We start from the raw sequence: 25,897 nt of genomic DNA on the forward strand, positions 1-25,897 counted from the left end.
GTAGGCGTAATGGCAGATGTCGATCCCATAAAAGTGACAGTAAAGGAAGGTGCAGTTTACCCAAATATTCAATAGTACAAAATGAGTCCCGAAATAAAAGCAGGAGTTGCACAAGAAATAGGGTGTTAAGTTAAACTAGGCATTCTAGAAGAAATAATGAGCAGTCCTTGCAATTCACCTATAGTTGGCATAAAGAAACCAAACGGAAAGTACAGGGTGGTCCAAGACCTCCAAAAGATTAATAAAATTGTCGTCCCATGTTGCACAGTAGTACCAAATCCAGCAGTGATTCTATATCAAATACCATTGGGAGCAGGATGGTTCACTGTAATTGATTCATGACATGCCTTCTTTTCCATCCCACTGCATCCAGATAGCAAATTTGTATATTCGTTCAAATTTGACGAGCATGTTTTTGTTTGGAATCGTGTTTCACAAGGGTACACGGAAAGTCCATCCATCTTTAATAAGATTCTGAAAAAGTGCCTTGAATCACTGGTGCTGCCCGGACAATCTGTCCTGGTGCAGTATATCGATGACCTATTATTGGCATCAAGAACAAGAAAAGACTGTGTAATCGATTCCATTGCATTATTGAACCATTTAGCAAAGGATGGATATAAAGTGTCCTCAGAGAAATTGCAATCCTGTACAACCTCAGTCAAGTATCTGGGACACCAGACAGAAAGAGGGGTCTGAAGAGTGACATCTGAAAGAATCAAAATAATTCAAACATGAAATTACCACAAACTCAGAAAGAAATCAGAATGTTTCTTGGAGTTGTAGGTTACTGCAGGCAATGGATTGTGGGATTTGCAGTGCTTGCAAAGCCATTGATTCAAATGACAAAGAAACGAGCAAAACACCCATTCGAATGGGATGATGAAAACATGACTACCTTCATAAAATTGCGTAACAATTTATGTGAAGCTCCAGCATTAGGGATGCCTGACTATTTAAAAGAATTTGCTCTATTCTGTGACACAAGAGACAATTGTGCTCTATCAGTTCTAACTCAGACCCATGGGTTAATGCGACGACCTGTGGCATATTTCTCTGCAACATTGGACCAAGTGGCATCAGCACTGCCAGGTTGCTTGAAAGCGGTAGCGGCAACGTGCATGAGTCTTGAGCAAAGTGAATCCATTATCGTGGGACATCCTGTAACAGTGTATGTTCCACATTCAGTCGTGATTCTGTTAACCAGAACACGTACTCAGCATTTAACTCCTAGTCAGATGACTAAATATGAAAGAATCATCATTGGTTCAGAAAACGTGACAATAGTGAGGTGCACTGTTCTAAATCCAGCAACCTTATTGCCAGATTCTCACTTTAGGGAAGTGAGAGAAGAAGTCAAACATGACTGTATTGACTTAACTGAATTCAGTAGTAAACCTCGTGCAGACATACAGGAAAAACCTTTAAAAGACCCAGAGCATGAGGTATTTATTGACGGCTCGTGTATGCGCCATGAGGAAGGAGGACTAAGCGTTGCTTATTCTGTGTGTACATTATCCAATATAGTCGAAGCATCCTATTTACCAGGAGTCAAGTCTGCACAAGTAGCCGAATTGATTGCTTTAATAAAAGCGTGCAAAATTGGGAATAATTGAAGAGTAACCATTTACACTGATAGTCAGTACGGTTACAGGTTTGTGCATGACTGGCCAGCTATGGATGCAAAGGGAGTTCATGACATCTTCAGGAACCCCTATTACAAATGGTCATTTTGTAAAAGAATTACTTGAAGCAATTCAATTGCCTAAAGAATTGGCTGTGGTCAAGTGTTCTGCTCACCAATCTGGACATGACAAAGTGATAGCTGGTAATGGTTATGCTGACCAAGTGTCCCAATATTGTGCAAAATATAAAATGGCAGTAAACAAGAAAATCAAAGCATGTGGAAACAGCCGCCAACTCATGCTATTGAGAGGTGTGAATACATGGGAGGAAGTGAAAGATTTACAAAGAGAAGCAGAGCCCAAAGAAAGGGAAGACTTGCAGAAAATAGGGTGTCAGATAAGACCTGGAGATGGTGTGATAGTCTACCTAGATGGGAGACCAGTACTACCTGACTGTATGCTTGCACCAATGGCCAGAATGTACCATGGGGACACACACATAGGGAGAGATGCTATGGTGAGGTTGTTTAGACATGACTGGTTCAATGCAAAGTTCAGGAACATAGCAGAGAGTCTTTGCCAGAAATGCCTGACATGTCAGGGATTGAACCCTGGTAAGAAAACTGTAGTGTGTCCTGGGAAAATTGGGATAGCAATTGGGATAGCAGAAGGCCCATTTATCAGACTCCAAACTGACTTCATTCAGTTACCTGCTTGTCGAGGATTAAAGTATGTCTTGGTCATTGTCTGCCTATTTTCAAAATGGGTGGAAGCATACCCTACCCGCAGGAATGACAGCTTAACTGTAGCTAAACTATTTTTGAGAGAGCTCATTCCTCGGTTCGGTTTTCCAGTAACAATTGAGTCAAACCGAGGGAAACATTTTTATAATGAAATTATTGTTCTAATCTGTGAAGCATTTAAAATCGAGCAAACGTTGCACTGTGCATATCGCCCAGAGGCTCCTGGAGTGGTAGAACAATTGAGTGGCACAATCGAAGCAAGATTGGGAAAGATGTGTGAATCTACCCAATTAGAATGGCCTGACGCTTTACCTCTTGTCCTGATGGGGCTCAGAAGCATTCCAGACAAGAAAACAGGCTTGAGTTCCCATGAAATACTCAAGGGAAGGGCAAGGAGGCGAGCATGTGTGCCAGGACATCACCTGTTAACTATATCTGATGATTTAGTGATGGAGTATTGCAAAGAGTTGGCTGACCAAAGTGCATTCTATCTCTCACTAGGTTGGGGAAGATGCTGTAGCCAGACATTCAACTCCAGCACATGATTTGTACCCTGGAGATTGGGTAGTGATAAAAAATCACACCCAGGAATCGTGTCTAGCACCAAGGTGGGGAAAGCCACATCAAGTGATACTGGTCACCACCACAGCTGTAAAGTGCAAGGGAATCCCCAACTGGATCCACGCAAGCCACACTAAAAGGGTAACAGAAGCTGACAAAGTTGAGGCTGAAGGTTGTGCAGCTGAAGGGTCTCAAGAAGTTGATCCTGAAGCAGTTGATGAAGAACAACTGAGCACCAGTCAGGATGAATGGATCTCAGTGGTTGGGATGTATGACGTTACAACTCATACTTTTACAACGCATACCATTACAACGAAGTTTTTACAACGCAAAAACTATTACAACGCATGTATTTACAACGCATGTATTTACAACGCAGGTACCTTTACCACGCATACCATTACAACGTAAGTATTGGTAAGTATATATTATTTAATTTAATTTAATTTCATTTAATTTATTTAATTTAAATTTAATTTTATTTTATTTTTACCCTGTACCCCTGTATCCCAAAAACCCAAAACTGACCCTGAACCCTAAAAATACCCCTGTACCCCAAAAACCCAAAACTGACCCTGAACCCTAAAAATACCCCTTTACCCAAAAACCCAAAACTGACCCTGAACCCTAAAAATACCCCTTTACCCAAAAACCCAAAACTGACCCTGAACCCTAAAAATACCCCTTAACCCAAAAACCCAAAACTTACCCTGAACCCTAAAAATACCCCTTTACCCAAAAACTGAAAACTGACCCTGAACCCTAAAAATACCCCTTTACCCAAAAACTGAAAACTGACCCTGAACCCTAAAAATACCAAAAACCCAAAACTGACCCTGAACCCTAAAAATACCCCTTTACCCAAAAACTGAAAACTGACCTTGAACCCTAAAAATACCCTTTTACCCAAAAACTGAAAACTGACCCTGAACCCTAAAAATACCCCTTTACCCAAAAACCTAAAACTGACCCTGAACCCTAAAAATACCCCTTTACCCAAAAACTGAAAACTGACCCTGAACCCTAAAAATACCCCGTTACCCAAAAACTGAAAACTGACCCTGAACCCTAAAAATACCCCTTTACCCAAAAACTGAAAACTGACCCTGAACCCTTAAAAATACCCCTTTACCCAAAAACCCAAAACTGACCCTGAACCCTAAAAATACCCCTTTACCCAAAAACTGAAAACTGACCTTGAACCCTAAAAATTAACCCTGGACGAAGCACTACGCTACGCTCGCGGAGTTTGCGAAGTTTTCGCAACTTCGCACTACGCGAGCTGCACGTAGCACAGTGTCAACATGCGTAGTGCAGCGTAGCGTAGTGCAGCGGTCATTTTTTGCTTGTTCGCGGTCCTGAACGTCATGTTCGCGACCGCGAGCAAGCAAAATGACATCCCGGCGAGATTCTCAACGCGAGGAGGTCAGGTTTCTCATTGTGAGTGGTTGCGCATGCTTGCGACCGATCTCAATGAGAAACTACCTGTTCGCGTTGAGAAAGTTGCCGCTCGAGTAATAATCTACTCGAGCAGCAGAAAACTACAGCTCACACTGTGCAAGTTGCCGTTTTCAATGCTTGCACAGTGCCGGATGCTTGTCCGCACTGTGCAATCATTGAAAACGCATCTTGCACAGTGCGAACATGCTACTACGCAGCTCGCGTAGTGCTACGTGAAGTTCGCGTCGTGCGAAGTGCACTTCGCGTAGCGCTACTTCGCAAACTACGCCCACCCATACTAAAAATACCCTTTTACCCAAAAACTGAAAACTGACCCTGAACCCTAAAAATACCCCTTTACCCAAAAACTGAAAACTGACCCTGAACCCTAAAAATACCCCTTTACCCAAAAACTGAAAACTGACCCTGAACCCTAAAAATACCCCTTTACCCAAAAACTGAAAACTGACCCTGAACCCTAAAAATACCCCTTTACCCAAAAACTGAAAACTGACCCTTAACCATAAAAATACCCTTTTACCCAAAAACTGAAAACTGACCCTGAACCCTAAAAATACCCCTTAAAAAAAACCAAACATATAAAATTTAAAATATAATTATATACTTACCAATACTTACGTTGTAATGGTATGCGTTGTAAAGGTACCTGCGTTGTAAAAAAATGCGTTGTAAATACATGCGTTGTAATGGTTTTTGCGTTGTAAAAAATTCGTTGTAATGGTAGTTCCTTGTAAAAGTTGCGTTGTAAAGGTTGTTTCCCCAGTGGTTGACATACCTGAAATAAGAGTAAGAACAAGAAGCCAAATGTATTTAGATAGTCAGACTGATAGTGAGGACGAAATAGATATAGAAGAACGTACTCAGATTACAGAAATCCAAGCTAATGGTAATCATGAGGAGGACCAGATAAGGAAAGAGCAATATACTAAGACCAACAAAACCCCCACCAGAACTCCATTGTCTGAGGAGGGACAGATAGGCTCTAGACAAAATGTACAGTTGGAAGACAATCAAGAATCTGCAAGACCTGTGCAGGACCAGTCAGGATTACCAAAACGGGTTCAGGATGAAGAAAAAACTCCAGGCCCAACAAAGTCATATCCTGAATCAGGTCAGATTAGTCAAGAAGAATCCATCCAGGCAGAACAGTCAACCATAATAAGCCCTGGACAAGGTCAGTTAGAGAGGATACCTGAGGTTGATGAAAATCAAGTTGTGCCACAACTTAAAGAAAACAAAAGAACATTTGAAGATTTGAAGGATTTGAAGATTTGAAGGATTGCCACCACCAGGACGGCGGTGGCAATCCACCCGCCATCCTAATAGGTCCCGAAATTATTGGCTGAGGATATATTGATTGTAAATGTTTTATGAAATTTGGATCAAAACATTATTATCACTAATGTAATTGAGGTGTTTGGCCAAAATATGGAATAAAAAATATTGTAATATTAAATATTCAGTCAAAAATATTGTGATGTAAAAAATACTAAAGACAGGACTATAGAAAATAGCAACATTGTTTTTAATGTTGTTTGATGATTGTTTAAAAAAAATATAGGGCCTAATTTATGATGGCGGTCCCACCGCCATTGTAATAGTGATTCCCGCCTACCACATTAGGATGGCAGGCGGATGTTTGGCAGGGCTCAGGGATGTTTGGCAGGGCTCAGGGAGCCCGTCGTACAGAACAGCAATCCCTACAATGGTGGCAATGTGTGCCAGGTTCTGCCGAGGGAATACAATGTTCCTTCACGCCGGCAGTTTCATGGCTGTTTACCCGTCATGAAATGGCAGGCGGAAAGGGACATTGGGGGCCCATTTGGAGGACCCCCTTCGCCTCTGGTCCTCCCACATGAGCCCTGGAGGTCATCTATGGTGCCCCACTACAAATCTCTGCACCATATAGCAGGCACCCAACGGTGCCTGGCACATACAGCACACATATGCAATAGGTGTATTTTTTGTACTGTGGCATGTGCTGCCTCCCATAGCACACGCCACAATACAAAATATACACTTTGTGACCGCCTTGAAGGTAGATGCATTGTAATTAGCCTGGCTGGATCACCGACAGATAGTCAGGCAGTCCAGTCCCTGATATGATGGCGGTCGGACAAAAGTCACACCGCCATCAGAATGACGCCCTTAATTTTTAAAATGTCATTGTATGCTATATTGTTGTTATGGGTTAATTTATAATTGTTTTTTGTAATGTTTTATTTTAGTTGTATGTTAATATTTATGTTAGTATGTTTTATAAATTCTTTTATTTATTTAAAATTTTTTCAATGAATACTTTATTATAAATTTAATTAAAGGTTTCAATTATTGAATATGTAATAAGTTTATAGAAGTGGGATGTTGGGTTTTTAGGGAAAAGGGTGCCGAGATCACAATATAATAAAAAGTGATTTAATTATGTTAATTTTTAAAAAAGATTTCGCATTTTCAAAATGTTCATTATTTATTTTAAGTGAATATTAAAATTATAATATTGTTGTAAACTTTCTAAACTTTTTCTAATAAATGTAAATTTGTGTGTATGCAATTAATCATTTTGAAGACTTTTTTAACATAAGTTGTTGCATTTTTTAAAGAATAGTACATTTAAATTATAAGACGGGTTATTTATTTGTTGATTTTGCGTATTTAAACATAACTTTTAATTTTGATATAAAACTTTATTAATGTTAACATTTAAACTTCAAATTGATATCTTTTTTCTTTTTACATTTAGGTGAACTAAATACTTTTATTTTTTTTGTTTATGAGTAAATAATAATGTATTTTTACTAACCATTATGTGTTTAAAATAGGTAAATAATAACAAAATATTTTCTATTTATTTTAATGTGTTTTTATGATTAGTTTATACGTTTTGCATATAATGAGTTTGTGTTAAAATAGATTTATGTTTTAAAATTAAAAATATTGTTGCATTTTATAAATATTTTGCAATACCATTTTGTAAAATATAATATAGCTTTTGCTATTTTATTCAGAGAACAAAGTAATTACATTTTTATAAATGAGATAATTATAAAGATCATTTGAATATTTATGTTAGTAATGAAAAATGATTATATTTTAAATATATATTATAAAGAATACATGAAATTTTAAATATATGATTTAGAAATAATGTCTGTCATTTTCTAATATTTGTACTTACTGTTAATGTGTGATGTTATGTTGTATTTATAATATGTTGAAATAATGTATTATTAATATTGAATATAGCATATAATGTTGTTAATGTTATCAATTAAAAATAATCATTTATTTTCATAATTTGTACTGTCATTTATATTACAAATATTTCCTACGTAAGAGCGGGGTATAAGATATTTGATTTTTTGACTGTTAAAAAACATATCTAACATGTCTTACTATGGAGTGCGGATAGTAAGCTTTATTAGGCGTACAGTCCATGGACCACCAGACTTGTGGGGGTACTGCAGCAGTCTCCCGACCTCCCTATTATGATTAGAGCCGCCAGACAGCTATTGCCTCGCTGCAGCCAACAGGGAACCGTTGTTCCCTGGCAGTGCAGCTGTGATCAGGAGGCATCAAGATGCATGGCCGGACCACTGCAGTCCCACCAAGCAAATTAGGAGTTTCCTCTCTGCCATGGTTTTCATGGTGGTTTCTCCTCCATGAAAACGCTTGTGGAGAGGAAACAAAGGGGGCTCCACAGAGCCCCCTGCCAGACTGAAAGAAAGTCCTAATCGGGGGTGGCCACATCATGACTTTGATGGTGCAGCAGTGGGATGGACCCGGCACAGCATCACTAAAGTTGTAATCAGGCCCTTAGTATCCAACACTTTCCCCAAATTGGTTTAGTTTGGAGTGATAATAGTATATGTATTCTATTCAGTGTCAAACACCTTCCCCATAATGGTTTACATTGAAGGTAAAAAAAGTCAATTTTATCCCTTTAGTATGCAACACCTTACTCTAAATGGTTTAGTTTGGAGTTGATATTGCATATCTCACATACATTACTCATATTATTATGTTTTACATAATAAGGGTGCATACCATAGTGTGTAATTTGTCTTTATATTTTTTAACATTTACTTTACTGGTTTCATTTAGTAGCAATTTACCTCTAACCTATCTTTTGTAATCCGTTTTTGGCTCACCGTGCCACTGGATTCAAGATATCCTTGCTGATGAGGGGTACAACCACGAAACCGGTCCTAGCATGCTTGTTTCTGGTCCAAGGAGAACCTGGCTTGGCAATTCAGGCTGGACTGTTCCCATGAGGCTCAGGATCAAGACTAATTTGAATATGGCCAGGTCTAAACTGGGGTGGCATGGTGAGCAAAAGATGATGGATTTAACCCAGATCTCTTAACTGGGGGTGAATGTTTTGATTTGTTCTTCATTCAATCCATCAATTGTGTGTCTTTTACTTTTAGAATGTTGGCATTTTCTGGCCCTAACCAATTAGTGTTTGCAGGCTGTCTCTTGGTCACCTGACTGGGTGCAGCTGACAGTGGATGCTGTGTATTCCTCTTAGACAGTAACACACAACAGAGAGCTTAGATTGACTGGATGAGCCATCGCTTGCAGGAGGAGAGGACAGAGCTGGGCACAGATCTGCTTAAACTTGAATATGCTGTGTCCTGCCTCTACACAAAGGGCTTCATACCTCCTGTTGTTAGTCTGGAGCCAGGCCAGGGAAGGCAGGATGCTTGGGGTCTTCAAAGGGAATTTCTAGAAACGTCTCCCCCCTTCCAGCGGACAGCCAGCAGGTATAAATATTGGACCTCGCACACAAACTCTTCAGTACACTTTTCGACCTGTAGATACTCTGCCAGGAAGAAGGGTTGCTATGCTGCTGAAAGGACTGCCACTCTGCTGCACTGCTACTCTGAAGGACTGCTGCCTTGCTGTTCTAACCTGCCCGCTGCTACCCTCATGCCTAGACACTAAAACTAGTCCAAGGGCTAGTTGGCTGGCCTCCTTACTTGAGCCTCAAGGACAGAAGGCTCCAACAATCTTGACCCCAGCACCTGGACTCGACCATCTGTGAGTCTACTGAGCCAAATAGTGGCACCCCAGCCCTGGACCCTTGGAAGTGGGGCTAAGGTGCCCTGCCAGCCTCAGTGGATCCAATAGAACTAGCACATCTCCTCTGCAGTGCGGTGCAACCCTCAGTAGAACCAATGCCTCACTGCCACTGTGTGTGTTTCCCCCGCTGCCTCATCGGAACCTCTGCTGTGTGATTCATTCTCGGCACAGCCCCTCACATTTTTTGCTGATGGCAGCCTCAATGATGATGCCAGACTCCACATCGAGCATCCCAGCACCTTGGAACTGATGCATTGCCCCAACTGTGCAACGCATCCTCGATGCCAGACTTTGCATTGCAAGCCCTTATTAATGTGATCATCGATGATGCAGGACCTCCTACCACAGACTTGCTGCATCTCCTAACCAAAGCATTGTTTTGTCTGAGCAAAGTTTTAAGGTTCTTTGTTCAGCGTGCCTAACTGGGTCCTTATAGCTTCATCTTGGTCACCCTGAACTTGAGACTTTGTCAAGATCCGATGACCAGATATCCACTACAGTTGGCACTTTTCACTTTTTTGGCACTATTTTCACTGAAATCTGTAAGATTGGATATCTCCTGTTCTGCTAATTGGATTTTAGTCACTTTGGTCTTGTTTTATTCAGTAGACATTACTCTATTCCTCTAATCTGGTGTAGGATCACTTTTGGGTGTTTTTTTTTACTTTATTACTGTTTGAAGGGCTGCTCTAATACATCACACATTGCCTCTAATTTAGCACTGACTAGTCTGTTCAAATCTACGAGAGGGTTGATCACAGGTTCATTTGGGATTGGCTTGTCCTTCACTCTATACTACAATTCAACACCAGACCTGTTCCTGTCCTTCACTCTGACAAGGATTGTTCAAATAGAGCAATAGTAGGGAAAGTGTTAATTTCTACGGCAGTCTAAGCAAGAGAAGGGAAAATACTTCTCTTAAAACACATTACAAATATGAGTTACACCATAAATGTACAACAAATATTAAACTCTTAATAAAAGATATTGATTAAGAATATGTGTGTGTGTCTGTGTGCGTGTGTATAAGTGTGTGTGTTTACTAAAAAACGACTTAATTACCATTCAATACAAAATTAACTGTCAATCAAATAATAATTGTTATTTAATTAATAATTAATTTATTTCCCATGATGTACCCCTGCAACTCAATCATCGTGCACATATTTTATAACAAAAAAATATCTATTTCATAGCTTACATCTTAATAATAAATTAAATAATTAATGAAAAAATAATAATTCAATGGTAATTAATTATTACTTAATTAACTTCCTATTCTAATCCCCTACAAGACTAGCATCCTGCAACTAAAATATTAGTAAAATAAATCATTACTCCATATTATATGTAGGTAAAAATCAATTAAATAATTATGCAACAATCAATAATTATTTATTATTTATTACTTGATTAACTTCCCACCCTATACCCCTACAAGCCTAACAGCCTGCAGATTACATACAATAAAAACATAAATCAATATTACAGAAATGACAAAGGTCAATCATATAATTAAATACAATTTATTCAATATTCCTTAATTAATTATGACCTAATTAATACCCCACCATATTCCCCTACTGACCAAATAACCCACTGTGACACTATAAATTAACATTAAAAATGAATAACAAAAATTCAAAATCACCTAAAATTGCAAGCTATATTTTAATTACAATTAATACGATTTACATAAACAATAATAGCACATAAATTAAACATATCAACCAAAATGCATTAAGATAATATATATATATATATATATATATATATATATATATATATATATATATATATATATATATATATATTTAACCACTATATTGGTGAAAATGATATTAACAACAAAATATACCTACCAGTGCTGCTTTCACTATTTTCGACTACTTGTCACATTGCCACAAAAAGCAGTGTTTCATTGTCATCAGCTGCGGCTCGCACAGGTAAACGCTGTGGGGTGTGGCGGGCCGGGTGGGGGGTAGTGGAATCAGACATACGACAGCAATGTGAAAACTAACAAAAAAAATAAATAAAAGCACTTACCTTGCGCTTGCTGCATCAAAATAAATAAATAAAATCACTTACCTTGCATCACTGCGGCGAGCGCAAGTTAAGTGCTTTTATTTATTTATTTTGTTAGTTTTCACATAGCTGTCGTATGTCCGATTACTCTACACCCCACCCTGCCCCACCCCTGCCCCGCCTCACCACCCCACAGCATTTACCTGTGCGAGCCGTGGCTGATTGCCATGCCATTTCATTTGAAAATTCATGGACAACTCATAACTATCCACTTTGAGGCACACAGTTGTGAACTTTAAAACAATAAGCATCGGCGCTTTGGTTTCTTTTTTATTCAATAAATGCAATAATTTGTTACCAACAAAAGTACCAAAGCTTGGCTGATGAGCAGCCATAGACTAGAGGGGCTAAAGTAAAAAGTAACTTGCGACTTTTGTGGCATAGCTGCAACGCAAAATGTTAGAATTTATTTACGAAGCCCTGCAAGGGATCATTTGCACTGCCTTGCCTGGCTTCATAGTGAAATGTAATGCAACGTCTCTACTAAGACCTAGTTACCCTAAGCAAAAACGGCAAGACAATTTGGCTCACACAACTTACACATGGGTTTTATAACTGTGGCAACTGTGCTATGTGCAGGTGGGCCGAGGATAAGGCCAAAGTCTTTAGAGACAGAAATATGGTTGAATATAATATACGCATGAACATCACATGCTACACAAAGTTTGTGGTATACTTTATTGTATGCAAGTGTGAGCATGTAGGAAGCACAATATAAACTCTTAAAGACAGAGTGGGAGAGCATATGAAAGCAGTAAAAACTGGTGACGTAATATACCAGGTGCAAAAACAACAGTTGATGGACAGAATGCAGAACAATGTCATACATGTACCCCAGTACAGAGACCTGGGCCTAAATCCATTGTTTTGTTGCTCACCATGCCATTCCAGTTTGAACCCAGCCATATGCAAATCAGTCTTGATCCTGTTCCCCATGGGAACAGTCCAGCCTGAACTGCCAAGCCAGGTCCACCCTGGACTGGAACCAAGCATCCTAGGACCGGTTTCAGCCTTTCAGCCCTCATCTGCCAGGATAGCTTGATTCCAGTGGCATGGAGAGCACGGGACTCACGTCTGAGCATACCCGTCCCACTCGGGGTGACAAATGCAAAAACAACAATTGATGGACAGAATGCAGAACAATGTCATATATTCACCCCAGTACAGATATCTGGGCCTAAATCTATCATTTTTTGCTCATCATGCCATTCCAGTTTGAACCCAGCCATATGCAAATCAGTCTTGACTCTGTGCCCCATGGGAACAGTCCAGCCTGAACTGCCAAGCCAGGTCCTCCCTGGACTGGAACCAAGCATCCTAGGACTAGTTTCGGACTTTCAGCCCTCATCAGCCAGGATAGCTTGATTCCAGAGGCATGGAGAGCACGGGACTCACGTCTGAGCATACCCGTCCCACTCGGGGTGACAAATGCAAAAACAACAGTTAATGGACAGAATGCAGAACAGTATCATACATTCACCTAATTACAGAGATCTGGGCCTAAATCCATCATTTTTTTGCTCACCATGCCATTCCAGTTTGAACCCAGCCATATGCAAATCAGTCTTGACCCTGTGCCCTATGGGAACAGTCCAGTCTGAACTGCCAAGCCAGGTCCAACCCAGATCTGTGACTGGGGGTGAATGTTTTGCCAATGTGCAACATTCCGTCCATCATCTTGAGTGTTTTGCTGTTCGCCCTATGTGGGAATGGTATGCCCAGACGTGGGTCCCGTGCTCACTACGCTACTGGAGTCAAGCTGTCCTGGCTGATGATGGCTGATAGCCAGAAACTGGTCCTAGGATGCTTCATTCTGGTCCAGGGAAGACATGGCTTTGCATTACGGGCTGGACTGTTCCCATGAGGCACAAGGTCAAGACTGATTTGCCTATGGCCATGTCTGAACTGGGGTTGCGTGGTGAGCAAAATAACGATGGATTAAACCCAGATCTGTGACTGGGGGTGAATAATTTACCAATGTGCAACATTCCATCCATCATATTTTGTGTTTTGCTGTTCGCCCTATGTGGGAAGGGTATGCCCAGATGTGGGTCCCGTGCTCACTACACCACTGGAGTCAAGCTATCCTGGCTGATGACCACTGATAGCCAGAAATCGGTCCTAGGATGCTTGATTCTGATCCAGGGAAGACATGGCTTGGCAGTTCGGGCTGGACCGTTCCCACGAGGTGCAGGGTCAAGCCTGATTTGCATATGGCCATGTCTGAACTGGGGTTGCGTGGTGAGCACAATAACGATAGATTAAACCCAGATCTGTAACTGGGGGTGAATGTTTTGCTAATGTGCAACAATCCATCTATCATCTTGTGTGTTTTGCTGTTATATACTCGGTGGCAGTGCATATTAATGAATGTCAATCACAAGGTTTGCATAGGAACTATGTGTTCTATGGAATTGATCATGTACTCAAAGACCCCGGAGTTGGTAACAGGGAACTGTCCTTGAGAAGAACAGAAACCATGTGCATCATGAAACTTCAGACTGTGGAACATGGTCATTTGAGACCTTAAAACTGAAGTTGGAGATATCTAATATAGCACATCATATTTTTAGTTACTGCACATAAATGACCCTGGTTTTTCACTAAATTGAATAAATTACAGCACAAATACATAGCGATAGGCACATTTAGGTGCGTGAATTTCTGTGTTAAGATACTGCTACACACTGAGCAATATATAATATATCTATGACTTTTAGTATCAAGAAATTGAAATATGTTATCACTTGCCACTACATTCCCAGTATGACGAACTGAGTTCAAATAGGAGGATAGCACCCTTTATCAATTTCGTTGAGTACACTGCATCCCAAAATGCGATGCAGTGCACGCAACGAAATTCATTTTATTTATTTAAATGTTTACTTACCTGTAAAACTCCGTAATCCATACATTACTACCCCCCACCCTGACCCTCCCCACGTCACCGCCCTACATTTACTCCCACTGCCGGCCGCGGGTGCCCTTTATGCACATCAGACGGGCGCATTGCCGACACTCGAATACGAAGCCTCTTGCCTGTACATGGGTTAGTGTACATTTAGTTATTAATACAGCCCCAAATTCCCACATGCTGGGACATCGAAGAAAATAGCCAGACTGACTTATGGGTTAACTACTTAATAATATAGTCTAAGATGGCAGAACTTATTAGAGACCTTAGCTTGTCCGCTTTCTATTTTCGAAGAGGTATGAAGACACTCTTATGTTTAAGGAATGCACAAGATGACGCCCATTGAGAATGCCAGATGGGCGCATTGCTGAGACTTAGACTGCCGAGCCTCATGCCTGTACACAGGTAAAAACTGAGGACATGTGTTAGGATGGCACCACGCCGTATCTGATTGAGATTTCCTGTCAGATTTTAGAAGGGAAAGGAAATTTTCTTATATTGCAGGTGACAGGATTTGATGGGATAAGACACGCTTGGACCTATTGCTCTACAGCAGCTATACACATATTAAACAAGCATTGGCATAGCCGATAGGTCTCGCCTTTGAGATCTTATAAGTGTTTTGCCATGCAACAGTTGATGTTGTTGCACCGAGGATATTGTGCTGGATAACTAAACACTTATAAGGTTCCAAAGGCGAGACCTATTGGCTATGCCAATGCTTGTTTGCTTGGTAATTGTTTTGTGGACAGGAGCGTTTACTCAGGAACTAATAAAGTGATGAGCAAAACCTAAACTCGGAAGAATGACGATTACCAGTAAATAACAAGGGCATCCATACTGTCTTGCGTACAGCACTGCAATCGTTGAAAATACTGCGCAGATTAACAATGCTCTCCATAAAGCGCTCACCTGCTTCTTAGAACAAAATCCACTCTATATCCCATACGTTACATGCTTTTTTTGTTTTTTTTGTTTAAAGGTGGTGAAAGGTTGTGGAATAATAGGCTAAGGCAGTTCCACTGTACCATGTACAAACAGAACGGTTTTGACTGACACTGCCTTGAGGCGGTTTCATCGTGACAGCGACACAAATATTTAGGTAACAAGGTATCTTGTGTAAAATCAGTACATTTTTATGAAAAACACAATGGTCCACGGTATGTGATTGTATTGGAACAACATCGCGTAGCAATCACGGCCGAGTGCCTATCAGCAGGAAGCAGACCGGGGCATTAACACATGAAAATTTCACTCCGGGGGCGTCATCTTCTTGACAATGTTACATTATTACCTACTTTGTGGAAAGAGCCAGAGTAAGAGAGCAATCAAGGCCTCCCTGGACTGTCGGGCGCTCGCTGCTTGTGCTACCTGCTCAGCCCGGGCATTTTTCCGGCCTAGGCTCAAGATAGGCTGCGGGGAATGCCCGGCCTCTGAGTCACGGATTCTTGCGCGGCAGACGGCCTCTTTTCTTAGGGAACTGTGGAGTCTTCAGAGACTCTGAAAGGTGCAACAGGCCCACGCAGAAGCCCTTGAAGCTTCGCCAGGGTTTTACACATGGGCCGGAATTGGGAATAGAGTGAAGGGTGGATGCGCATTTGCCAACTCTCCCTAATTTTGTGGGTGCACATCACCTCTTGCACACACATTCAGCCTTCTGACGAACAAAATGCCTCTACAGACTTCAACGGGGTCACCTTCTGTTCAAACCTGTAACACCCTCAAAATGGTTAATTTGCCAGCACCCTAGAGTACCATCTGCTTAAACAGCTGGCTTCACTCCCATCTTGAGTCGACGGGTTGACCGATGGCAATTGGGGCCTGCACGTATGCGCATGCACGACATAAGTAAGCATGGCCACGTTCCAGGTCGTCAAGGAGTGCGTTTAGATTGGGGGGGTGACACAGGCGGGTAAGAAGGGAAAAACAACCGCGCGCGGCTCATGCTGATGAGGAGAGGAGGAGGCAGCAGGGGGAGGGGAGAGAGGAGGGGGCCTGTGCCTGTTTCCCTTGCGGGAGCAAGTAGGAACCACACGGTTTCAAAGTTCGCTCCTGCAAGGGAATCGCCAAACGTGCACGCGTTGCCATTGAAAGCAATGCAATGCGTGCACGTTTTTGAGGCCACACCTGAAACGATTGCAAGAGGTCTTTTTCCTCCTCAGCGCATGCGCGCTGCATAGGCGAGACCTAAAAACGGTTTATCCAACCTGAGGATACAATAAATTGACCTTGGGTATGTGCAAATAGTATTTGTGACAACATTACATTTTTTTCCTTTATGTGGTGAAGAGGAGCTCACAAGACTTTTTCTTTTTCCTATTCCCTAGAGTGTAACAGCAAATTAACGGTATTTGGACTGAACAGTAGTGGTCACTGGCTTTCTGTGTCACTTAACACTGGGTTGGCTTGTGGTTATACTAATATAAATACACATTCTCCCACATTAATTATTGATTCTGTGTATGAGTATCTGGGAATATGTCATACATGACAATCCTAAAATGGATTGCTAACTAGGTTGTACTGGCAACCGACACAGGTGGCGTCTTAACACACCTCAGCATGTAACATGGAAATTGTTTGCGGTGAGAACCACTCTAAAAAGGTAAGAGACATGTTTCCACCATTAACTGCACCAATAATAGACTGATAACATTGACTGACATGGACATTGAACACAATGCCCTGATTTTGTATAAATTATGTAACATTGGTTTCTAATTTGATTTAAAGCCCTGAGGAAATTGTTGGGTGACACACCCACAGATGAAACAAGAGTTGGCTGGCAGGTTGGAAGAGACATCGGCTGGCAGAGGTATAAAAAAAAAACAATTAAAGAAACAACTCGAAGAACAAAAGGGACAACTGAAGACTCATATGTGCTTAAACACTATTGCATGTGGTGAGAGATTTGTTTTAAATGATAAAACATAAACCATGAAAGGATTAATTTGCACTGCCTTGGGTGGCTTTATAGAGAAATGTAATGCAACGGCTATACAAAGCCCTAGTTACCCCAAGCAACAACGGCAAGACAATTGGCTCACACAACTTACACATGGGTTTTATAAATGTGGCAACTGTGTTCTGTGCAGGTGGGGCGAGAATAAGGCCAAAGCCTTTAGAGACAGAAATATGGTTGAAAATAGTATACACATGAACATCACATGCTACACAAAGTTTGTGGTATAGGTTATTGTATGCAAGTGTGACCACTTGCATGTAGGAAGCACAATACATGCTCTTAAAGACAGAATGGGAGAGCATATGAGAGCAGTAAAAACAGGTGAAGTAATATACCCAGTGGCAGTGCTTATTATTGAATGTAAATCACAACGATTGCATAGGAACTTTGTGTTCTATGGGATTGATCATGTACTCAAAGACCCGAGAGTTGGTAACAGGGAACTGTCCTTGAGGAGAACAGAAACCATGTGGATCATGAAACTTCAGACTGTGGAACATGGTCATTTGAGGGCTTAAAACTGAAGTTGGAGATATCTAATATAGCACATCATATTTTGGACAAGTAGTTACTGCACATCAATGAACCTGGTTTTTCACTAAATTGAATAAATTATAGCACAAATACATAATAATATGCACATGTAGGTGTGTGAATTTCTGTGTTAGGATACTGCTACACACTGCGAATTATATTTATATGACTTTTTGGATCAAGAAATTGAAATATGTAATCACTTGCCACTACATACCCAGTATGACGAACTGAGTTCAAATAAGAGGATAAGATTAGCACAGAACGGTGTGTATAGCAATCACAAAATTCAAACTAAGTTAATCCTGGTATTACACTATATGTTAACAAACCCTTTGGGCAAAATGTCTGTGTCCAAATTTGGAATTGATTCTAAATGGGGTAGTGCATTTGATTGTATTACTTTAATATTAACAAGATAGTGCAGGGTATTGGAGGCACTAGATTGTCTGCTCTTTATTTCAAAGAGGCATAAAAACGCTCCTATATCTAAGGGCGCCCATTAAGAATGTCGGGCGGGCGCTGTGCCAAGACTCGAATACAGAGCCTCTTGCCTGTACACAGGTTAATGTAGAGTTCATTGATAATACAGCCCCAAATGAACACATGCTGGGACAATGAAGAAAATTGCCAGACAGACTGAAGGGTTAACTCACAGCTTTCCAAACTTTACATGTTGGTGACACACTTTTTGGAGATGCATCATTTTGGGACACAGTAAGGCAGTGTAGCGAGCGAGGGCGTTTCGGGGGGTTCTCACTCACTCTGTCTGTCTCCCTCTCTCTCTCTCTCTAACTGTTTCCCTCTCTGTCTCCCTCCCTCTCTCTCCCTCTGTCTCCCTCCCTCTCTCTACCTCTGTCTCCCTCTGTCTGTCTACCTCCCTCAGTATTTCTCTGTCTGTCTCACTCCCTCTGTCTCCCTCCCTCTGTTGCCCTCCTCCCTCTGTCTGTCTCCCTACGTCTGTCTGTCTCCCTCTGTCTGTTGCCCTCTGTCTCCCACTCTCTGTCTCCCACTCTCTGTCTCCCTCTGTTTCCATCCCTCTGTCTCCCTCCCTCTGTCTCCCTCCCTCCCTCTTCCTCTCTCTCTCCCTCTGTTTCCCTCTCCCTCTGTCTTCCTTTCCCTCTGTCGCCCTCTGTCTGTCTCCCTCTGTCCGTATCCATCTGTCTCCGTCCCACTGTCTACCTCTCTGTCTCCCTCTCTCTCTGTCTTCCTCTGTCTCCCTCCCTCTGTCTGTCTCCCTCTCCTTCCCTCTGTCTCCCCTGACTGTCTCCCTCTGCCTCCCTCCCTCTGACTCCCTCTCTCTCTGTCTCCCTCTCTCTCTCTGTCTTCCTCCCTCTCCCTCCCTTTGTCACCCTCTGTCTCCCTCTCTCCCTCTGTCTCTGTCTCTGTCTCCCTCTGTCTCCCTCTCCCTCTGTCTTCCTCCCTCTGTCTGTCTCCCTCTCCTTCCCTCTGATTCCCCCTGACTGTCTCCCCCTTCCTCCCTCCCTCTGTCTTTCTCTCTCTGTCTCCCTCTCTCCCTGTCTCCCTCCCTCTCTCTCCCTCTATCTGTCTCCCTCTATTTGTCTCCCTCTCTGTGTCTCTCTCCCTCTGTCTCCATCCCTCTGTCGCCCTCCTCCCTCTGTCTGTCTCCCTCCCTCTGTCTGTCTCCCTCCCTCCCTCTGTCTCTCTCGGTCTGTCTCGCTCCCTTTGTCTCCCTTCCTCTGTTGCCCTCCTCCCTCTGTCTGTCTCCCTCTGTCTGTCTCCCTCCATCTGTCTGTCTCCCTCTGTCTGTCACCCTCTGTTTTCGCTCTCTGTCCCCGCTCTCTGTCTCCCTGTTTCCGTCCCTCTCTCTCCCTCCCTCTGTCTCCTTTCCTCCGTTTACCTCCCTCTGTCTCCCTCCCTCTCTCTCTACCTCTGCCTCACTCTCCCTCTGTCTCTCTCTCCCACTGTCTCCCTCTGTCGGTCTCCCTCTGTCTCCCTCCCTCTGTATTCCTCCCTCTGTCTCCCTCTCTGTCTCCCTCTCTCTCTGTCTCTCTCTGTCTACCTCCCTCTGTCTGTCTCCCTCTCCTTCCCTCTTTCTCCCCCTGACTGTCTCCCTCTGCCTCCCCCTCTGTCTCCCTCTCTCTCTGTCTCCCTCTGTGTCTCTCTCTGTCTCCCTCTCTCTCCCTCCCTCTGTCACCCTCTGTCTCCCTCTCTCCCTCTGTCTCTGTCTCCCTCTGTCTCCCTCTCTCTCAGTCTCCTTCCCTTTGTCTGTCACCCTCTCCTTTCCTTCTGTCTCTCCCTGACTGTCTCCCTCTGCCTCCCTCCCTCTGTCTCCCTCTCGGTCTGCCTCTCTCTCTGTCTCCCTCTCTCTCTGTCTCCCTCCATCTCTCTCCTTCTATCTGTCTCCCTCTATTTGTCTCTCTCCCTCTGTCTCCATCCCTCTCTCGCCCTCCTCCCTCTGTCTCCCTCCCTCTGTCTATCTCCCTCCCTTTGTCTGTTGCCCACTGTCTCCCTTTCTCTGTCTCCGTCACTCTGTCTTCCTCCCTCTGTCTCCCTCTCTCTGTCTCCCTCCCTCTGTCTCCCTCTGTCTCCCTCTATCTGTCTCCCTCTCTCTGTCTCCCTCTCCCTCCCTCTGTCTATCCTGGACTCCCTCCCCCTGTATCCCTCTCTCTCTCTGTCTCCCATGGTTTTCCTCTCTCTCTGTATCCCTCCCTCTGTCTGTCTCCCTCTGTCTGTCTCCATCCCTCTGTCTCCCTCTATCTGTCTCCCTCCCTCTGTCTGTCTCCATCTGTCTCCCTCTCTGTCTCCCTCTGTCTCCGTCCCTCTGTCTCTGTCCCTCTGTCTCCATCCCTCTGTCTCCCTCCCTCTCTCCCTCTCTGTCTCCCTCTCTCTCTCTCTCTCTCTAACTGTTTCCCTCTCTCTGTCTCCCTCCCTCTCTCTCCCTCTGTCTCCCTCCCTCTCTCTACCTCTGTCTCCCTCTGTCTGTCTATCTCCCTCTGTATTTCTCTGTCTGTCTCCCTCCGTCTGTCTGTCTCCCTCTGTCTGTTGCCCTCTGTCTCCCACTCTCTGTCTCCCTCTGTTTCCATCCCTCTGTCTCCCTCCCTCTGTCTCCCTCCCTCCCTCTTCCTCTCTCTCTCCCTCTGTTTCCCTCTCCCTCTGTCTTCCTTTCCCTCTGTCGCCCTCTGTCTGTCTCCCTCTGTCCGTCTCCATCTGTCTCCGTCCCTCTGTCTACCTCTCTGTCTCCCTCTCTCTCTGTCTCCCTCCCTCTGTCTGTCTCCCTCTCCTTCCCTCAGTCTCCCCTGACTGTCTCCCTCTGTCTGTCTCCCTCTGACTCCCTCTCTCTCTGTCTCCCTCTCTCTCTCTGTCTTCCTCCCGCTCCCTCCCTCTGTCACCCTCTGTCTCCCTCTCTCCCTCTGTCTCTGTCTCCCTCTGTCTCTGTCTCCCTCTCCCTCTGTCTTCCTCCCTCTGTCTGTCTCCCTCTCCTTCCCTCTGATTCCCCCTGACTGTCTCCCCCTTCCTCCCTCCCTCTGTCTTTCTCTCTCTGTCTCCCTCTCTCTCCCTGTCTCCCTCCCTCTCTCTCCCTCTATCTGTCTCCCTCTATTTGTCTCCCTCTCTGTGACTCCCCCCTCTGTCTCCATCCCTCTGTCGCCTTCCTCCCTCTGTCTGTCTCCCTCCCTCTGTCTGTCTCCCTCCCTCCCTCTGTCTCTCTCGGTCTGTCTCGCTCCCTTTGTCTCCCTTCCTCTGTTGCCCTCCTCCCTCTGTCTGTCTCCCTCTGCCTGTCTCCCTCCATCTGTCTGTCTCCCTCTGTCTGTCACCCTCTGTCTCCCGCTCTCTGTCCCCGCTCTCTGTCTCCCTGTTTCCGCCCCTCTATCTCCCTCCCTCTGTCTCCTTTCCTCCGTTTACCTCCCTCTGTCTCCCTCCCTCTCTCTCTACCTCTGCCTCACTCTCCCTCTGTCTCTCTCTCCCACTGTCTCGCTCTGTCGGTCTCCCTCTGTCTCCCTCCCTCTGTCTCCCTCTCTGTCTCCCTCTCTCTCTGTCTCTCTGTCTCCCTCTGTCTACCTCCCTCTGTCTGTCTCCCTCTCCTTCCCTCTTTCTCCCCCTGACTATCTCCCTCTGCCTCCCCCTCTGTCTCCCTCTCTCTCTGTCTCCCTCTGTCTTCCTCTCTGTCTCCCTCTCTCTCCCTCCCTCTGTCACCCTCTGTCTCCCTCTGTCTGTCTCCCTCCATCTGTCTGTCTCCCTCTGTCTGTCACCCTCTGTCTCCCGCTCTCTGTCCCCGCTCTCTGTCTCCCTGTTTCTGCCCCTCTCTCTCCCTCCCTCTGTCTCCTTTCCTCCGTTTACCTCCCTCTGTCTCCCTCCCTCTCTCTCTACCTCTGCCTCACTCTCCCTCTGTCTCTCTCTCCCACTGTCTCCCTCTGTCGGTCTCCCTCTGTCTCCCTCCCTCGGTATTCCTCCCTCTGTCTCCCTCTCTGTCTCCCTCTCTCTCTGTCTCTCTGTCTCCCTCTGCTACCTCCCTCTGTCTGTCTCCCTCTCCTTCCCTCTTTCTCCCCCTGACTGTCTCCCTCTGCCTCCCCCTCTGTCTCCCTCTCTCTCTGTCTCCCTCTGTCTCTCTCTCTGTCTCCCTCTCTCTCCCTCCCTCTGTCACCCTCTGTCTCCCTCTCTACCTCTGTCTCTGTCTCCCTCTGTCTCCATCTCTCTCAGTCTCCCTCCCTTTGTCTGTCACCCTCTCCTTTCCTTCTGTCTCTCTCTGACTGTCTCCCTCTGCCTCCCTCCCTCTGTCTCCCTCTCGGTCTCCCTCTCTCTCTGTCTCCCTCTCTCTCTGTCTCCCTCCATCTCTCTCCTTCTATCTGTCTCCCTCTATTTGTCTCTCTCCCTCTGTCTCCATCCCTCTGTCGCCCTCCTCCCTCTGTCACCCTCCCTCTGTCTGTCTCCCTCCCTCTGTTTGTCTCCCTCCCTCTGTCTATCTCCCTCCCTTTGTCTGTTGCCCACTGTCTCCCTTTCTCTGTCTCCGTCACTCTGTCTTCCTCCCTCTGTCTCCCTCTCCTTCTCTCTGTCTCCCTCCCTCCATCTCCCTCTGTCTCCCTCTATCTGTCTCCCTCTCTCTGTCTTCCTCCCTCTCCCTCCCTCTGTCTATCCTGGACTCCCTCCCCCTGTATCCCTCTCTCTCTCTGTCTCCCACGGTTTTCCTCTCTCTCTGTATCCCTCCCTCTGTCTGTCTCCCTCTGTCTGTCTCCCTCTGTCTGTCTCCATCCCTCAGTCTCCCTCTATCTGTCTCCCTCCCTCTGTCTGTCTCCATCTGTCTCCCTCTCTGTCTCCCTCTGTCTCCATCCCTCTGTCTCTGTCCCTCTGTCTCCATCCCTCTGTCTCCGTCCCAGTCTCCCTCCCTCTCTCCCTCTCTGTCTCCCTCTCTCTGTCTCCCTCTCTCTGTCTCCCTCTCTCTGTGTCTTCCTCCCTCTATCTTCCTCTGTTGTTGTGAATCACCTGGTCCTCATAGAGCAAAGTGTCTCAGAGTCCACGCTGCTGCAGCCGACTCCGAGACACTCTTTCAAAGGAATGCCTCTTAATTAGCAGCAGTTATGTGCTAAGTGCCCTTGATACTGGTGTCATCCCGCGACACACCCACCATTTGCAGGTGACACAGTACTGTATCGGGACACACAGGTTGGAAAGCTCTGGGTTAACTAATGTGTTATTATGCTTTATATTATAATCTAAGATGGCGGAACTTATTAGAGGCCTTAGCTTGTCCACTTTCTATTTTCAAAGAGGTATGAAGACACTCTTAAGTTTGAGGGATGCACAAGATGACGCCATTGAGAATGCCGGACGGGTGCATTGATGAGACTTAGACTGTGAAGCCTCAAGCCTGAACTAGGGTAAAGGACTAAGGACACAGGTTAGGATGGCACCATGCCGTATCTGATTGAGATTTCCGGTCAGATTTTAGAAGGGGATGAGACCTACTTGATAGTACTGTACGCTTAATTTATCTTATCATATTGCAGGTGACAGATTTGATGGGATAAGACACACTTGGATCTATCGCCCTACAGCAGCTATACACAAATTAAAAAACAGTTAATTCAATCTGAGGATACAATAAATTGACCTCAGGTACGTGAACATAGCATTTCTGACAACTTTACCGATTTTTTCTTTAAGTGGTGAACAAGCGCTCGCAAGACTTTTTTCTTTTTCCTATTCCCTAGAGTGTAACAGTGAGTTACAGGTATTTTGACAGAGTGGTGGAGGTCACTGGCTTTCTGTGTCACTTGACACTGGGTTAGCTTGTGGTTCTACTAATATAAATACACATTCTCGGACATTGATTGTTGATTCCGTGCATGAGTATCTGGGAATATGTCATGCTTGACAATCCTAAAATTGATTGCTAACTAGGTTGTACTTGCAACCAACACAGGGGGCGTCTTAACACACCTAAGCATGTGACATGGAAATTGTTTGCAGTGAGAACCACTCTAAAAATGTTGAGACATGTTTCCACCATTAACTGCACCAATGACAAACTGATACATTTGACTGACATGGACATTGAACACAATGCCCTGATGTTGTATACATTTTTTAAGATTGGGTTCCAATTTAATTTCCAGCCCTGAAGAAGTTGCTGGGTGACAAACCCACAGATGAAACACGTGTTGGCTGAGAGGTTGGCAGAGGCATCGGCTAGCAGGTTGGCAGACAAATCAGATAACCCAATTAAAGAAAGAACTAGAGAACAAAAAGGACAACTGAAGACTCATATGTGCTTAAACACTATTGCAGGTGGTGAGAGATTTGTTTTCAATGACAAAATATAAACCATCCAAGGGGTAATTTGCACTGCCTTAGGTAGCTTTATCGAGAAATGTTATGAACGTATCGGCTTGCCCTCTGCCAGGCATTCCATGGGTGGACCATAGCGGTTTCCCAGCATCCATCTGTGAAAGTCATGCAGTCAGAGATTTACAAAGGTTTGAAAACCTGGGATTGCATGAAATTGCTAGGGCTCCCAGAGGATGGAGTACCTCATTATTTCCTCTTTCAAAATCTGCTGCATTCAGCATGAAAATGCCTTGAGGGATCGCCTTTTTTTTTACAGAAAGGTACCCCTTCCTGCATAAAAACAATTCTATTTGTAACACAGAATCCCTTGCAGTGTGGTGCTCTGGTGCCTGTATCGACGCTGTGCTACCTGAAGTGCCCCAGCACTATGAGAGAGCAGAAGTGAGACATATCTTAGAAGATACGGCACATTTTTGCTCTCTTCCTTTCTCGCAACACAGCACAGGAAGTTGCCTTGATGCCCCACATTGCATGAAAAGCAGCAAATTTGGCTTCAAGCACACACATATCACTTATACATCGAGATGTATATAAAAAGATAATCTGAACTGGAGGTATTTTATTTTGCTAATACTTTGCTGTGAAGATGGCTCCCAGAATGCAGTAAGCATATAAAGAGGAGGTAACGAGGAAAAACAAAGCTATTACTCCTCATTATGCCTCACCTGATAAGGCGTGTCTTTTTGGGCCCTGCCCAGGTTTACCAGTTCTGGTACATCTGGGAATTCATCAAAAACGTTTGGAGTTGTGTGGGAACACCCATGCAACGTTCATGGAACACCTTCTCAGGGCAGAGTGAGGAAGCACAGTGACTTGCACTAAGTTGCCATACTCTAGATTTATGGATCCACTCAGGGCCACGCACAGTGGACTTTTGTGGCTTCATAATTCTCATTTGGGACTTTCGTCACAATTGCACCATCTTGTGTGATGCAAGAGCGGCGCAACTCCACTCGTAAATAGGCCCCTAAATCTGACTTATTCTTGAATAGCATTTGACTTTGTGTAAATATTACATTACATTTAAAAGCACAGGTCATGTACACATCTCAAACGAGTTAGATCAGGGTGGTTGATTCTGGCGCCTGAGTGCTGGAAACAATCTGAGATAATGGAGGAACAA

Source organism: Lissotriton helveticus, chromosome 2_1 (genome assembly GCF_964261635.1).
Source record: "Lissotriton helveticus chromosome 2_1, aLisHel1.1, whole genome shotgun sequence".
In the NCBI taxonomy this organism is placed as follows: Eukaryota; Metazoa; Chordata; class Amphibia; order Caudata; family Salamandridae; genus Lissotriton; species Lissotriton helveticus.